Source organism: Lissotriton helveticus, chromosome 11 (assembly GCF_964261635.1).
Source record: "Lissotriton helveticus chromosome 11, aLisHel1.1, whole genome shotgun sequence".
NCBI lineage: Eukaryota > Metazoa > Chordata > Amphibia > Caudata > Salamandridae > Lissotriton > Lissotriton helveticus.
Genome location: NC_136072.1, coordinates 50,960,036 through 50,977,963, shown reverse-complemented (window position 1 = coordinate 50,977,963; position 17,928 = coordinate 50,960,036).

Here is a 17,928-nt window from a genome sequence, read left to right as displayed (position 1 = left end):
CAATGGTGCAAGGGTCCCTACGTTGGCACTAGGCAGCTAAGTTTTGCGCCAGCGCATGGGCAAACGAAGGCCTGCACCATATTTTTGTAAATATGGTGCAGTCCTGCGTTTCAGAAGTGGCAGAGCACGGGGTTAAGCCAAGAAGGCTTACGCCGCGCTCCACCACTTCCATTGTAAATATGCCCGTTAGTTTGATGTGGGTGCCAATCCTGCATTGGCGATACCTGGTGAGTTGCACTACTGCTGGTGAAACAAGGCCAATTGAGGTACCAATGGGTGAGGTGGACTGCCTTCAAGGGTCCTGTGACCTAAGTGACAGAGTCACTGTTGCTATAGGGTGTGCTGCTTCGTAGGCATCCCCGCAAAACTGGAGGTGAACTTCAGTATGGATTGTGGTGGACAGGCCTTTAAGGTTAACCCACACTTGCCACGGCTAGGGTCCACCTGCTGGTGCTAAGACACCAGGGCTTCTAAGCTCTCCCGGGGCCTTCTAAGGTCTAACGTGGGAAAGTGCTCTTCAGGAGAGTGGTCTGGTGGACTGGTCATGAAGGCTAAACCTGGTTCCCCAGTTCTAAATTCGCAGTTCTGGGCATAGTGCCATATCCTCTCCCCCACTGAACACCATGCTGCCCCACAGAGAGGAACTTGCACTGCCTTCAGCTACAACTCAATTGTGCCCCGCTATATACACCTGGATGTGACTCATTTCAAATTGTGCACTAGGCAAGAGTAAATTGTGCCTGAAAAAAAAAAGTAATAACATCCTGGAAAAAGCAAACACTTATAGGGAATGCAAGATTAAGTAATGCATGTGAAATGTAAGCATGAACAACGTGCTTATCTTAATGCTTTTACGCTCATTATTCAGAAATCAATGAGTGTTTTTGCCTGAAAAGTTAAGGACATGTGTACAGGTCCCAGAAGGGCACTGTTTCAATGTCCACTGCTTATATCCTTACAATACGTCAGCAGCGTGGTTTCAAAAGACCACAACCCTGAAAACAGAGCAGCGGTACACATTTTATAAACTAAAATAAGGAAAACAGCTGGTAAGAATCACATTAAACATTTTCCACTCCACGTATCAACAGAAAGACGAGAAAACAAAAGTAGCACTTCACTGGCAAACTCTGTAAAGTGGCGCTAATGCGTTTTGGGTGTGAATAAAACCAATCTGGTTACTTTGGGACCACTCTGTCTTGCTTTAATTAGTTATTTTTTGTATTTTGACCCTTTTTTATCTCAAAATCCCATAGTAATCTTGCTCTCAGCTACAGAAAAACATGCCACTCAGGTTTACACACAAAACGACAGTGCAAGTTGCAGAAAAGACTCTTCGGTTTTGGTGTTAAATGCATTCAGCCATTTTGGAGAAATTTGATAGAAGAAATCTTTCTATCTGGCACAGCCTAAACATTCATACCTTTTCAGAGTCACAGCTCTGTTTACGAACAGGTTTGCAATCTGTGAACCAGTTTACAAAGCGTAAAACCCAAAGGGTGTCATTAGCATGGCGGGCGGACTTTGTCTGCCTGCCATACCCCTGGGAAATGGGACCGCCCGCAATGAATGCGGCAGCCCCGCACATGCCATTAGGATGCGCCCGCCACACTGCCGGGGGTATCCCACATTTCTGACATTGCGGCGGGCGATGCTGAAATGTGTACCCCCCATGTGCACCCCCCACAATCCTTGGGGGCCCGCTACGGGCCCCCAATGTAGAAGACCGTGTGCCTTTCCGTGCCAGCGTAACCCTGCATGTATCTTAATATGGATGGTGGTGTCTACCAGACAACGCCACCATATTAACAGCTTTCCCTCCCGATCTGAAAACCGGCAGCCGGTCTTTCCATCCGCCGCGGTCCCTCCGCCATAGTAATATGGCTGTGGGAATTTACATGCGGGCGGGCGGTATGTCGGGCGGATCGCCACCGTCATGCAGGCGGTGGCGATCTGCCCGACATACTGATGGGCCCCTAAGTGTCTGAATACAGATTGGAAATGCATTTCCGACAAACATTAAAGCACATACACAAGTGACAAATTGTGGATGGCAAATTTATGTCACAGAAATAAACTGTGGAGAGAGATTGAGGAGAAATGGATGGCACTCCCTAAACCCAGTGGGTTGAGGACACCCTCCACCCGAATGGATTTTTCATCTCTCTCTGAAGCATTTATTATATATAGCCACAAGGAATTCTTGAGGAATAGAACACTTTATTTTCATTGCTAACTTAGGATGAGATTATATTCATGCATCTCTGGCCATGGACATGCCATGTCTACAAATACTATTGCATACATCTGTAATTAACATAGTTTTGGGATTTCAAATCAAATCCCTTTTGGTGAGTCAATGTTTCGACGACATTTGAATAATGCAAATAAATCATCCGATTAACACACATTTCCTGTAATCAAACACAACAAATATTGAGAAAAGAGCAAATTTATATGGCATTACAGCATTGTAAGCATGTATTCTGCTCCCAATTCATTTTAGATCTTTCCCACCAAAAACATAGCAAAGAGCATATGATCTCTTGCATAACCTTTTTTCTTTTAAATCTGGGAAAAATCAATATCTTCTCCCATTCATAACCCCACTTAAACTATGGATCACATGAGACAAAGATTTTGGGCCAGATGTAGGTAATTCTATTTTACCGACTCATAAATACCGAATTTTACCGATTCGGTATTTATGAATCGGTAAAATAGAAGTACCGAGATGTAGGTAAATCCAGATGTGGATTTACCGAATCTTTAAAAGTCGGTATTTACCGATTCGGTAAATACCGACCGCTGATCCTTTGCTGCATTTGCGCAGGTCGCGCTGCCAGTGCGCTGCACTTTTTAAAACTGTACCTTTATTGTATTTCGTTTTTACTTTTAATTTGTAGTATCCCCTGCTTTTAACTCACCGCTTTTGTCTGGGCTCAAGTCCTCTCACTTGCAACATAATTTTGTGGAACGTTCACCGCTATTTGGCGGGTCCGGGTCCCGGGGTGGATTTCAGTGGGCGCCATTTTAGGTTGGGTGAGTACTACTTCCTGTGGGCGCCATCTTGGAGCGTCCCCACGCTCGAGCTGACTTTTGACACGCCTATTTAAGGCGGACTCGTGCGCTTCCTGCTTAGATCCTTTGCTGCATTTGCGCAGGTCGCGCTGCCAGTGCGCTGCACTTTTTAAAACTGTACCTTTATTGTATTTCGTTTTTACTTTTAATTTGTAGTATCCCCTGCTTTTAACTCACCGCTTTTGTCTGGGCTCAAGTCCTCTCACTTGCAACATAATTTTGTGGAACGTTCACCGCTATTTGGCGGGTCCGGGTCCCGGGGTGGATTTCAGTGGGCGCCATTTTAGGTTGGGTGAGTACTACTTCCTGTGGGCGCCATCTTGGAGCGTCCCCACGCTCGAGCTGACTTTTGACACGCCTATTTAAGGCGGACTCGTGCGCTTCCTGCTTAGATCCTTTGCTGCATTTGCGCAGGTCGCGCTGCCAGTGCGCTGCACTTTTTAAAACTGTACCTTTATTGTATTTCGTTTTTACTTTTAATTTGTAGTATCCCCTGCTTTTAACTCACCGCTTTTGTCTGGGCTCAAGTCCTCTCACTTGCAACATAATTTTGTGGAACGTTCACCGCTATTTGGCGGGTCCGGGTCCCGGGGTGGATTTCAGTGGGCGCCATTTTAGGTTGGGTGAGTACTACTTCCTGTGGGCGCCATCTTGGAGCGTCCCCACGCTCGAGCTGACTTTTGACACGCCTATTTAAAGTCGTCCTCTCCCACGCAGCGGGACGCGCAGTGGTGACGCCTGCGCTGTGCCGGAGTCGTGCCAGAGTCCTGCCCGTCTGCGCTCGTCCGCGTCGAGGTAGCGGGTGCAGGCGCGGGACTCTGGCTCTCTGCTCTCATCTCATCATGGATTCCATTGCGCCGTTCAGGTACAATCGCGCCGATCTCCTCTTCATTAGGGACGGTTTATTGGCTTGTACACATGATCGGGTGCTCCCTCTTTCGGGCCCTCATGTCTGTCCCTGTGGCAGTTTCTCTTTGGATTCCCCCATTGGGGTGTGCTCCACTGTAAGATCTACTCCACACACTCGTATTGACTACTCTGAGCGAGCAATTAGTATATGGAGCCTTAATGTGAGATCATTGGTCAAGCACCATCAGTCCCTTCGTGATATGATTGATAAGGACTCACCTGACCTCATTTTTCTCACTGAGACCTGGTTACAGGACACCGACTCTGCCATAATAAATCTGGCTTTTCCTTCCACCTATACGGTGTTTACTTTGAACCGTACTTCTAGAGGAGGAGGTATAGCCATGGCGATAAAATCTTGCTTCCCGGCGGATTGGAAAGCTCTTGATCTGCCGATGTGCGAGAGCGCCTCTTTTAAGGTCACTGTCAGTCATCAGTTCACTTTTAGTGGCCTGCTTATTTATCGCCCGCCAGGGAATGACACGGTCTTCAAGGCCGCTCTCGTTGACTTGGTTAACTCGTCAGCTTTTAAATATGCTAACTTTAACATCATTGGCGATCTGAATATACATCTTGATCAGACGTCTTCTTTACCTATTAGCTCCTTGATAGCGGACCTTGAAGCCATGCAACTGAACCAACTAGTAACCGCCCCCACGCATATAGGAGGTCATATCCTTGACCCGTTCTTTACCACCTTGCTTCGTGCTAGGGTATCTGACCCGATGGTGGTGGGCTGGACTGATCATCTGTTGGTTAAAGTGTCATGTCCCCTGGATGACCAACAATTTAAACCTGTAGACAGGCTGACCCTGAAAAGAAACTGGCGTAAGCTTAAAATGGAGGAATTCGTTAAAATCTTGGAGGCTCAGCCCTTGGGCATCCTGTCGAATGTGGAACAGGGATACGAACAGTTCTGTAACTGGGTCCATACTGCTCTTGATTCTCTTATACCAATGCGCTGGTCGAAATGTCATGCTAAAACTCGCAGCCCATGGTATAATGAGACCCTTGCCGAGCTCAAGAGAACTTGCCGGCAAGCTGAGAGGGCGTGGAGGAAATCCTTCGAGCCCACATTAAAATCACTGTATTTCACCCAGCTTAAGATCTATCACAGAGCTATCTGTCACGCCCGGGCGGCATATTATGCCTCTGAGTTTTCAAACAGCCCCAACCCATCTAAATTAATATTCAAGGTGCTTAAAGATCTGATGGGTAAACGGGCCACCTCGCTAGCAATCTGCACGGACTCCCACTGTGAAAGCTTGGCATCCTTTTTCGTGGAGAAGGTGCGGGTAATCTACCGAGGGTTTTTGCCATCTGTGCAAGATGACGAGCCCAGGGCTGTAAGAGTTTCGGATTGTGAACCTCTGTCCTCCTTACCTGCTTTATCGGCTGAGGCGTTTGATACTCTGAGCCTCAAAATCAAATCTGGCTCTCCTCTAGACCCTTTGAAGCCAGAGTTTATTACCCTTCTCCCGCCTCTATGCCGTGAGCCGATTTTGGAGTTGATCAACCTCTCACTAGCTGAGGGCGTGGTTCCTGCCTCCTGGAAGCAAGCAGTGGTCAGCCCCATTTTGAAGAAGCCTAGTCTTGACCCTCTGTTACCTGAGAACTACCGCCCCATCTCCCTCCTGCCCTGGACCGCCAAGGTCACTGAGGCACACGTAAATTCCATCTTGTCTGCCCATCTCTCTCGCAATAATATTCTTGACGAGAGTCAGAATGGTTTTCGCGCACAACACAGCACCGAAACTGCGCTGCTCTTTATGAGCGAACATCTGCGTTCGGTGCTGGATGCGGGGCAGACAGCGGCGCTCCTTTTGTTAGACCTGAGCGCCGCATTCGACACGGTGTCTCATGACATTCTGCTGCGGAGGCTGGAGGAAGTGGGTCTTGAGGGGAAAGCTCTTCAATGGTTCCGCTCCTTCCTTTCGGACCGGTTTTTTAAAGTGGCCATTCCACCTGGTCAGTCCTCTTTCCACTCTTTGGGACTAGGAGTACCTCAGGGCTCTGCGCTTAGCCCCACTTTGTTTAACCTGTATGTGAAACCGCTGGCTGCTGTCGTCAGACAAACTGGCTTAACTATGACATCGTATGCCGACGACACGCAGCTGGCGGTGACACTCAGTGGGGACCCTGAGGTGACTGCCCCCAGGTTTCGCGCAGGGCTTTTAGCCGTGGCGAATTGGATGCGTACTAACTGCTTGCAGTTAAACGCTAAGAAAACCGAAGTCCTGATCTTAGGAAAGCACGCGGAACTGTGGGGTGATCAATGGTGGCCTATTGAATTGGGGGTGACTCCCATCCCAGCGGCCGAAGTAAAGAACTTGGGGGTCTGGCTGGATTCCAATCTCTCTTTTACCAGCCATACTAAGAAGATTGCAGCTACCTGCTATGGTATTCTGCGAGGACTGAGACCAGTCCTCAAATTCTTTAACCCCCCAACTCGGCAACTGGTGGTCCAAGCCGCGATTCTCTCTCGGCTGGACTATGGGAGTGCTCTGTTGCTTGGTGTCAACCAGGCCGAGGCCACCAGACTGCAGAGGGTGCAGAATGCCGCTGCGCGGGCCATTGTGGGCCTCCCGAGACGGTGCTCTGTATCTGCAGTTTTAACCTCCCTTCATTGGCTGCCGGTCAGACAGAGAATTAAATTCAAGGCACTCTGTCTGACATTCAAGATCTTGAAATTTTCGTCACCTCCTGCCTTGGTGGGTCTTGTCTCCCCGTATGTTCCCAGGCGGTCTCTCAGGTCGGAATCTCTTCATCTAGTGAGTGCGCCTAGATTCAGACTGAGTAGGATGGGTGGCCGTTCATTTCGAGTCATGGCGGCTGGATTATGGAACTCCCTTCCTGTCCACATCCGTGCCCTTAATAGCCTGACTCTTTTCAGACGCGCGATTAAAACCTATTTGTTCACCTCTGTTGATTGATCGTGTTTCTTTTCAGCGGTGATTTGTTGTGTTGTGGTACTGGATCAGGCGCCAGGACGCCCCTTCGCTGGGGCAGCTGTGCGCTGAATAAAAGTTACTAACATAACATAACATAACATAATGCCCCATTCATTCCTATGGGCTTTGAAGCCCATAGGAATGAATGGGGCATTACCGGTCGGTATTTACCGAATCGGTAAATACCGAATTTGACAAGGGTGCAGGGGGTGTCACTTTGACACCCTCTAGCACCCCCAAAAAAGGTTCGGGGGCCATATGGCAGGCATACCTGCCCTAAGGGCAGGCCTGCCTGTCATATGGCACAGGTGTGCATGCACACATGTGCATGCACACCTGAATCGGTATTTTAACATCAAATACAATTTGATGGTAAAATACCGATTTTGTAGGCCTTGTGGGACTCAGAAGAGTCCCACCTACATATCAATTTTACCGATTCGGTAAATATACCGGTCGGTAAATTTACCGACCGGTATATTTACCGAGTCGGTAAAATTACCGATTTTCCCTGTTTACCTGCCCCTACATCTCGGTAGCCAAATACCGGTCGGTAACGGCCGAATTCGGCCGTTACCGACCGGTATTTGGCTACCTACATCTGGCCCTTTGTTCTGTACCCACAAAGCTTGAAGATCCCAGATTTTCCCTTTCTTGGTTTGAATTCCAGGAGCCTCTTAGTTCGAAAATCAGACTCAGAAAGAAACATAATTTTTTTAACTTTTGTCCAGCTGAACAATTACAAATTTTTTTTTGATAAACCCACTGGAACATATTTGCTATTTGTGTCAGTAGATAATGACATGACAGTCGCCACCACACCTTCCTACCTGTTGTTGCCATGCACTCATGCCCCACACGTAGCACCCTCGAAGGCCTAGTGGGCATGTGTGTCAGCAACGTGCAGTGTGCTCTGTGCATAAGGTACGGTGTTTGGCTAGGCCCTGTGCTCAGCAGCCATTCCAGTGGATGTCATTGTCCATCTGACAGGCACTGCATGTAGTGACTCCTTCCATGTAGCAACGTCTTTGATGTCACCGATGAGGTCAATCGTAATGAGAAATGGAGTGCCACTGATTATATAAATTGTGATGTCACCTTTGAGGTCAAGTGTGGGATCAGGAGCTGTGCAGTGGGGGAACTATGCCTTTGAATCCCACCATCACTGTTGAATTTCAGTGCATTTTAGATTTTGGATCATTTGGCCAGAAGATTTTAGGGTCCTTGGTATGGTTTTTTTTCCTTTAATTTCTTTACGGAGTTTTATATAGCGCGAACTTGACCCGCAGGTATCGGGTATCAGAGTGCTTTAAGAAGGCCTTTATTGGCACAAGGATATATGTTTTTTTACCCAAAGCTATTATACCATCAGTGTACTAACATTTCATCGGTATTGACAAGAGTCACAGTATTCTACAAATCACATCCAAAATTTTATAAAAGAAGGGTATATTTTATTCGAATAAATACCTCCCTACGGGTTACACTCTAAAGAACAATGATTTCTTCTACGATCAATTAAAAACAGATATGCATACACAATACAATATAATGACAATTAAAAGTTAAAAAAACAGTAGACGCGGCGTTTAGGTGTATATTATTCTTTTCCACCTTCATCAGGGCAAAAAATAATTTGTTCTATAAATAAAAAACAACAATTTAGATGCCTATGCTTTTACTGTGACCCATTCAGTTCATACATTATCTAATACTGCTAGGTTTCCACATTCATGACCATTATATCCGGGGATATAATCAACTCTGTTTATTTAAATATCAGTCTCAAGAACCACTTTTCATAATATCTACTGAAAACACATTTGCTTGGCACATCATTATTTAACGCCTATGCAGAAAAAGGTATTTTCAATTTGCCTATTCCCTTCAAAGTTGTAAATTAATAATAATATTACAACAGCCTCCTTATTTAATTCCAAGGGGTCTTATTATCTGAAGCTTATTCTATTTCAAGATACCTTATGTAGTTCTTTATGGAATATGATTCATCAATTTCATGATTCCAGAATTACACCATTTCTTCTTCGGCTCTATTGTAAAAAGCTTTAAGAACAGATAACATAAATTATGTTCTGTCATTTATTCATTTAAAGGAAGTTATCGGTATATCATGCCTCTGTATTGTGATATAGTTACCTATTTGCAATTCTTCCTATTTATAACTCTTCAATGATTTAATCAGACACTGCACGTTGGAGCCACCGTTCAAAACGTCTTATGTTTTCTTATATGGTTCTGGCGTCTATCGATTCGGACAGCTATAAGGACAATAACGGATGTGCCTTTAGTTGTTAGCAAAGTCTCTCTCAGTGTTTTAGCCAGATATAAAGATAACTCTCTGTGAACTTACCCTTTATTCAATGGCATGAATGCCTTCTAAACTGTAATCGTCAATTGCCCCTTCGATTCGTGTTTATTTGCAGATTCTAAAAGAATATATGCACATATTACTAATACGGCCATTTACCCATTGACTCTCATAAGTTCTAAGATGTTTATGTCTTATGGTCCCCATACTTTTTATCTGCACTAGCACGAATGTGTTAATACCCAACTATGTGCTTTAGTAGCCAAATTTTATTTGGATTCATATCTATAGTTTTTTTCACCTCAAAGTTTTATACTTATTGCAATTTTTGAGGTTATATATGCTAAGCTGATTCCTATTATTAATACGATAGGGGCTCAAGTACTACAAGATCTACTTCGTACCCTTTAGATGTATATACCCCTGTTTACCCCTCGTTTCTACTCGTTGATGATGTAACGTCTTTTGCAGTTGTTACGAAAAGCACTTTCAACAAACTGTGTTGGCTGCTGCTACAATTTTAACCAATAATGCAAAGTTGCACGAGTTACGTATGGGCTTATATTAATAAAAATAATACGGGTTCGAAAGAGTTCCTATTCCCCCACGGCTTTGTGACGGATATTATGCACAAGCTGCCTGCTCCCCGACTTTCGCTCATTTTTAAAAAACGCCCAGTCGTACCTGATATGATTGAGGCGGCCTCCCTGCTCCAACGTGCGTCACCTGAAGTTTTTTCAGATAAAATTACTTCAGTTTACCTCAATTCTTTTATACTGTTGCTACTTCAGTTGACCCGGAAGTCAACAGGTGGTGTTCCACGTGAGCTCTATTTTTGTAATAATTCTTCATTGTTGTTATTTTATACTTCATGCGCTCTGTGTTTTAAAGCGTTAGCACAACGATTTAGGTCTGAGCAATGAATTATACTTTTTCATGAGTATCGGAAACGGAACACTCTTAATTGCGGCTCTGCTAAATGGTGGCCATCTTTGAGCGTCTCATATTCAGTTTTAATCACGGTAGTCACTGTGTAATTACTTTAGTTTCTGTTATACACCAAACACATAAAAGCTACTACTCACATTTCTTCTACATCAGGGCAAATTACGGCTCCCAGAACTGTAAATACACTTTTAGCGGATACATCGATATTTAGTTTATACTCTAAAGTAATTATTCAATACACTACTAATTGCCTCAGTTTAAAAACATTATTCACCTCAGAGTCATTTCACCCTTTTATGTGGTTATGCTCTGAAATCTAATCCTGTTGTCAATGCTAACAATAAACAATGCTCCTTTTACCATTGCAATCGAGTTCTTAAATAACTCAGTTTTGCGGCGGCCTTATTAAACAGTCTTATACTCACAAAAGTGTAAAACATCCTTTCATTTCATACAATTATATCCATTTTTATACACAGTCTCCGAAGACACTTTAACGTTTAGTGCAAAATACATTTTATACAAAGTCTCGAAGATCCTTTGACGTTTAGTGCAAAATACAATATCATTTTTATTACATTCAGTTTCTCCTTAGTATATTAAATTGACTCCATGAATGGGAGTGCTATGAATCATCATGATATTATTAATGCTAACAATATAAGTTTGTCGTGGCGGCGAATTAATCAAATGTGTAATAGTTTCATCCAGTCTCTGTTTTCATCCTTATATCTACACATCTTAGCTAAATTACATCTTTTAAGGCTATATAGTCCTCCTTTCCCTGTTATATTGCTCATATTAATTGAACGTGGATTCTCTCTCAGGTTCTAAGATAACTTCCCTACAAAATTAGTCTTTCCGATTCCTCTTTGTTGTTTAGTCCAGTCCTAAATGTATTGAAATGGGACATATAAAATTGTTCTCTCTTTTTTCTTTTAACCAGGCTATTACCACCTCTGACACTATGTTCGATGATCTCTATTCCACACCACTTTAATTCATCTATTGTATGGTTCTGGTTGATCCAATGTTCTACTAATGGGGCCGTTCTTTTTTTAGTTCTTATTGCTGACTTGTGTTCAGTAATTCTAGTCTTGATTTCTCTTGATGTTTCCCCTATGTACCCTTTGTTACATGGGCAGATTATCAAGTAAATCAGATCTTTTGTTTTACAATTAATGATATTTTTTATTTTATGTGTAATTCCATTATATGCAATTTCAGCACCTTTCATCATACTATTGCAATTCTTACACATGCAGCATGCAAAGTTTCCAGTGGGTAAAGGTGCATTGTTTATAGAGCGCTGGTTTTGATTAATCTCTTCCATGTATGTATGGACAAGTCTGTTCCTGATTGTACAGTTCCTCCTAAAACTGAACATTGGTTTAGGGAGTTTAACACTACCTCTTTCATTCAGTAATGACCAGTTTCTATTTATAATGTTCTTAACTTTATTACTGGCACTGCTAAAATTTGTGACGAAGATCAATCGATCTTTTGCTTTCTCGTCTTTGCTAGGCTTTTCCTTATAAAGGGTATCTCTATCGTAATATTTTGCCCTTTTATAGGCTTTCCTTATGATGTTCTTGGGGTGGCCCCTACTGTGTAATTTTTTAGTAAGGTCATCCGAATGTATATTAAAATCTCTTATGTCTGTGCAATTTCGTCGGATTCTTAGATACTGTCCGAATGGAATGTTGTCTTTCTGACTACTAGGATGATTACTCTTGTAGTGGAGCATTGTATTCCGGTCAGTTGGTTTTGTATATAGCTCTACTGTTAGTTTGCCTTCTGTGTGTTTAATCGTAATATCGAGGAACTATACTTTGTCTTTGGCGTAATTAGAGGTAAATTTGAGATTACTATCTCCCAAATTAAGCCAACTTATAAAGTCATTTAAATCTTCAACCGTCCCTGTCCATATGAAAAAAACATCATCGATAAATCGTGACCAACACGAGATGTTTTCATAAAAGGGTGCCATTGGGTTAAATATGTGTTTGTTTTCGAAAACAGCCACATACAGGCAGGCCAAGCTGGGAGCACAGGTGGCTCCCATGCTGGTACCTTTGACCTGCCTGTAATAGTCATTTCTAAACATAAAGATGTTATTCTTAAGTATGATTTCCACGCATTCCAAGATAAATATTGCGTGTGCTGATAGATCGCAATCATCTGTACTCAAGAGACCCCCCAACATAGTGATGGTATCATCCTGAGGGATGTTTGTATAGAGGGCCTCTATATCCAAGGTTACAAGCCATTGGGAATTAACATCATACGTTCGATGTTCACTTTTCTCTATCATACTGGTGGTGTCTTTAATATACGCTTGCTGACTAATTACCAGTGGCTGAATACATTTGTCTACATATTTACTTAAAGGTTCTGTTACCAAATCTATACTAGACACAATAGGTCTCATAGGTGGGTTTGTCAGATCTTTATGGACTTTAGGCAGGCCATATAACGCCGGAATAATTGATTCATATTTTTAAAAAACTTATATTCATCTATACAGATGATCTCATCATCCTTTGCAAAGTCCAACAGTCTTCCTACTTTTTGGTTTAAGTCAATCCAGTCTTGCTTACTAGCCTTGTGATAATGTAATGTATTATTAAGTAGGATGAGCATTTTATCGTTATAATCCTCCGTATCCATTAAAACAATACTCCCTCCTTTGTCTCCTGGTTTTGACTGTTAATGCTTTATTGCTCTCTAATGATTTTAAGGCTATTTTCTCACCAGTACTCAGATTATTTTACCAATATAATGGTTGAGCTAGAAGATCTGATATATTACGAAGATAATCTTTATATCCTGTTATATCGTTTTGGATATCTTCTAGTTTTTTCTTTGCGTCTTCTAATGCTGTATTTCCTGTTAATTTGCTTTCAAGCTCTTCTATTTCTCTTTTTTCAATAATCAGAATTTCACTGGCGGTTTGGATAATCAACAACATCCAGTCTCTACTGCAGCGATTTGCAATTAGGGTCCAATTTTCAATAAATTTAGCATGCCTGATAAAAATCCCAGGTTCGTTTTTAACTTGTAGACCTCTTGGGATGATCCCTTTCTTGCAGTATTCAATAAGGAAATCAGCATGCAACTCTGTTCTAATGGCTTTTTTCTTGTTGTTCCATAATTCCCTCCACTGTTCCTCATCACAATTTGTGGTGGAAACTGAGGAAAAACTTTTTGAAGTACCATTAAATATTTTGTTGAATTGCTCCTCTGAGAAGCCATACGTTTTAAGTGTATCCATTCTGAATTTGGACCACAGCTCTTATTTTGATACTATTATGAGAATCAATACTCTAGAAATCTTCCCAGCTAACAAACTGTACTAATACAATCTCAACAAGAGGAAGGTACCCCTATATGATAAACAGGGAAGGGGTGATCAGCAAAAACAAAAGTATAACCCTGTAGTGGAAAGAAGGCCTTTTTGGCACAGGGATATATGTTTTTTTTACCCAAAGCTATTAAACCATCAGTGTACTAACATTTCATCGGTATTGACAAGAGTCACAGTATTCTACAAATCACATCCAAAATTTTATAAAAGTAGGGTATATTTTATTCGAATAAATACCTCCCTAGGAGATACACTCTAAAGAACAATGATTTCTTCTACGAACAATTAAAAACAGATATGCATACACAATACAATATAATGACAATTAAAAGTTAAAAAAACAGTCGACGTGGCGTTTCGGTGTATATTATTCTTTTCCACCTTCATCAGGACAAAACATAATTTGTGTTCTATAAATAAAAAACAACAATTTAGATGCCTATGCTTTTACTGTGACCCATTCAGTTCATACATTATCTAATACCGCTAGGTTTCCAGATTCATGACCATTATATCCGGGGATATAATCATCTCTGTTTATTTAAATATCAGTCTCAAGAACCACTTTCCATAATATCTACTGAAAACACATTTGCTTGGCACATCATTATCTAACGCCTATACAGAAAAAGGTATTTTCAATTTGCCTATTCCCTTCAAAGTGGTAAATTAATAATAATATTACAACAGCCTCCTTATTTAATTCCAAGGGGTCTTATTATCTGAAACTTATTCTATTTTAAGATACCTTATGTAGTTCTTTATGGAATATGATTCATCAATTTCAGGATTCCAGGATTACACCATTTCTTCTTCGGCTCTATTGTAAAAAGCTTTAAGAATAGATAACATAAATTATCTTCTGTCATTTATTCATTTAAAGGAAGTTATCGGTATATCATGTCTCTGTATTGTGATATAGTTACCTATTTGCTATTCTTCCTATTTATAACTCTTCAATGATTTAATCGGACAATGCACGTTGGAGCCACCGTTCAAAACGTCTTATGTTTTCTTATATGGTTCTGGCGTCTATCGATTCGGACAGCTATAAAGACAATAACGGATGTGCCTTTAGTTGTTAGCAAAGTCTCTCTCAGTGTTTTAGCCAGATATAAAGATAACTCTCTGTGAACTTACCCTTTATTCAATGGCATGAATGCCTTCTAAACTGTAATCGTCGTTTGCCCCTTCGATTCGTGTTTATTTGAGGATTCTGAAAGAATATATGCACATATTACTAATACGGCCATTTACCCATTGACTCTCATAAGTTCTAAGATGTTTATGTCTTATGGTCCCCATACTTTTTATCTGCACTAGCACGAATGTGTAAAGACCCAACTATGTGCTTTAGTAGCCAAATCTTATTTGGATTCATATCTATAGTTTTTTTCACCTCAAAGTTTTATACTCATGGCAATTGTTGAGGTTATATATGCTAAGCTGATTCCTATTATTAATACGATAGGGGCTCAAGTACTACAAGATCTACTCGTACCCTTTAGATATATATACCCCTGTTTACCCCTCGTTTCTACTCGTTGATGATGTAACGTCTTTTGCATTTGTTACGAAAAGCACTTTCAACACACTGTGTTGGCTGCTGCTGCAATTTTAACCAATAACGCAAAGTTGCACGAGTTACGTATGGGCTTATATTAATAAAAAATAATGTGGGTTCGAAAGAGTTCCTATTCCCCTACGGCTTTGTGACTGATATTATGCACGAGCTGCCTGCTCCCTGACTTTCGCTCATTTTTAAAAAACGCCCAGTCGTACCTGATATGATTGGGGCGGCCTCCCTGCTCCAACGTGCGTCACCGGAAGTTTTTTCAGATAAAATTACATGAGGACACATTCATTTTTGGTAGGCACTGGGAGATTAAGCGATTTGCCCAGAATCACAGGATGTTCAGCGTCATTGCAGAGACTTGAACCCAGTTCCCCAGATTCGAGGTTGACCGCCCTAGCTGTTAGGCCAACTCCTCTCCCCAAGGATTTCTAATGATCTGATCAAAGAAGCACAACTTCTATTTAATAAAGGTTTCTCAAGTGACTTTGGTGAATTTGCGAAAACAGCTAAATTGGTCGAGGCGCACGGCCATGCCTTGGGCCCAATCCCCTTGTGTGCAGTAGCCACTGCACGGTGCCTTCACCCACGTTCATGGGGTACTCAGCGCACTGCATGACCTTCATCTGGCCCGTGCCCCCAGAACCTACTGCAGTTAGGTTTTGATCTTGACCAGTAGACATTGAGAACAAGGCGTGGCCGTCGTCCACATCAGGGACTCAGTCCCACTGCCCCCAAAGCAGAGCCCACTCACTGCACATGGCCTATTGTCTTGTGTGGCAGGCACTGGTTGCAGGGCTTGGCCTCAGCGGTTACATACACATGGTTCCCAGACCCCAAGAACCTGTTCCCTGCAGTCTGAGGCTGTGTGTGGCATGCACTGGGTGCAAGGAATAACCTTCATCAAATGCCTAGACCACATGATCTTGCATTTGAACCAGCTACACATGGTCTTTAGCGTGTTACCCCGAAATCGGTCCCAGGATGCTTGTGTCCAGGGAGGACCTGGCTTGGCAGTTCGGCCTGGACTGTTCCCATGAGGCACAGGGTCAAGAGTGATTTGCATATGGCTGGGTCCAAACTGCGGGAGCGAAGTGAGCTAAAGAATGATGATGGATTCAACCCAGATCTGTGACTGGGGGTGAGTGTCTGAAAAGTTTCAGCGCTCTGACCATCGTCTCCTTGTGTTAGCTTTAGTTCTGTGTCACCAGCACTGGGAACAAGATAGGGCTTTCTTCACTTGCTTCACTTGAACCGCAGAGCCAGGCCTCCCCCTCTCCCTCCCCCCACCACCCAGCACCTTGAGACCCTCACGGGTGAGTAGTCAAGCTTTATAAGAGTAGTGATTGAGTGAATGACTTGCTAAATTTAGAAGAACCCAAAACTGATTTCTTTCCACATGTACACTGTTGTAAAAACGTTTATAGAAAGTATAATAGACTTTAATAGTGCTAATTGTATAGATGTTTTAAGATGACGATGTTTCCTAAAATCTTTTACCTAATTCGGTGCATACCCTTTGAACCTGCTAGTTTGGTTTTTAAGAAGATAGATGGGCTGTTCTCTCAATTTATATGGGGTTATAAGAAAATCAGGAGGTCGTTGAAATTAATGGCTCTACCACAACATTGAGGGGGGCTGGCAGTCCCTAATGTACTACATTATTACAGGCTGTAATGTTGCAGCATATGACTATCTTATTTAGACCAAAAGTTTGGGATCAGGCCAGGATAATAGACTTGGATAACGGAACCCGCGCCATCAATTTATGAATTAGCAGTTGGGAATCTTGCACCAGGCTTATTATTGAGGCAACTTGAGGGTAGATATTATAAAAAACACGTTTTAAGACCATAAGAGCTGCCTGCAATGTGTGGTGGAGGGTTAGTAAAACGTTAAAATCCCCAGAATTCAGAGATATGTGTCCCTATGGGGCTCCTCAGTCTTTCCGGCTCCGCTTTACGACAAAATAAGCAGAACATGGGAAAAGGCAGGAGTTAATAAAATTGGAGATATTATTGAAATGAATGGGGTTGTTCCATTTAAGCAACTTCAGGAATGATATGGGCTAGACCCTAGAACACTTTTTAAATATATACAAATTAGTGAGATAATAAAAAAACGGCCATACAACCTTCAAACCTTACCCACATCCTGATTTTAGACTACCTAACGAAAAAACAGGCCAGAGTAAAGGATCTGTATGCTATGCTGATGGAGGCTAATCAGGATGACATAGCTAGAGTAGAAAGTGGGTGGGAGACTAAACTGGGCAACCCGGACGTAGATCTGTGCAGATCATTAGAATTATCCAAGAAAGTATTTCTATCGGCTCATCTTAAAGCCCAAATTTTTTTAACTATTTTTAAGCTTTACTTTACGCCGGCTAAACTCTGGGCATGGGGGGGGAAGGTATAATAACACATGCCCCCTCTCTACACCCCCTTCTCTCTCTTAACTTTCAATATTCATCCTCCCCTTAATTTTATCTCTCTGTTTCTTTGCCCCCTTAGCTCTTCTGAATGCAATACTATATCCCTTGTGAATTTTTTTTGCACATTGCTAATTTTTATCTTATTATGTTCACCTTCCTTGTAAAGCGCTCTGATACTCTTGGATCCAGCAGCGCTATATAAAACCTTTGAAATAAAATAAAAATAAATAAATAAATGATCAGGGCCCAGCTGATTTGGTCCACATGTTCTCTGACTGCTGTAAATTGGACGTATTAAAGGAGGGGATTGAAACGTTTTTAGGTCAAAATTTGGGG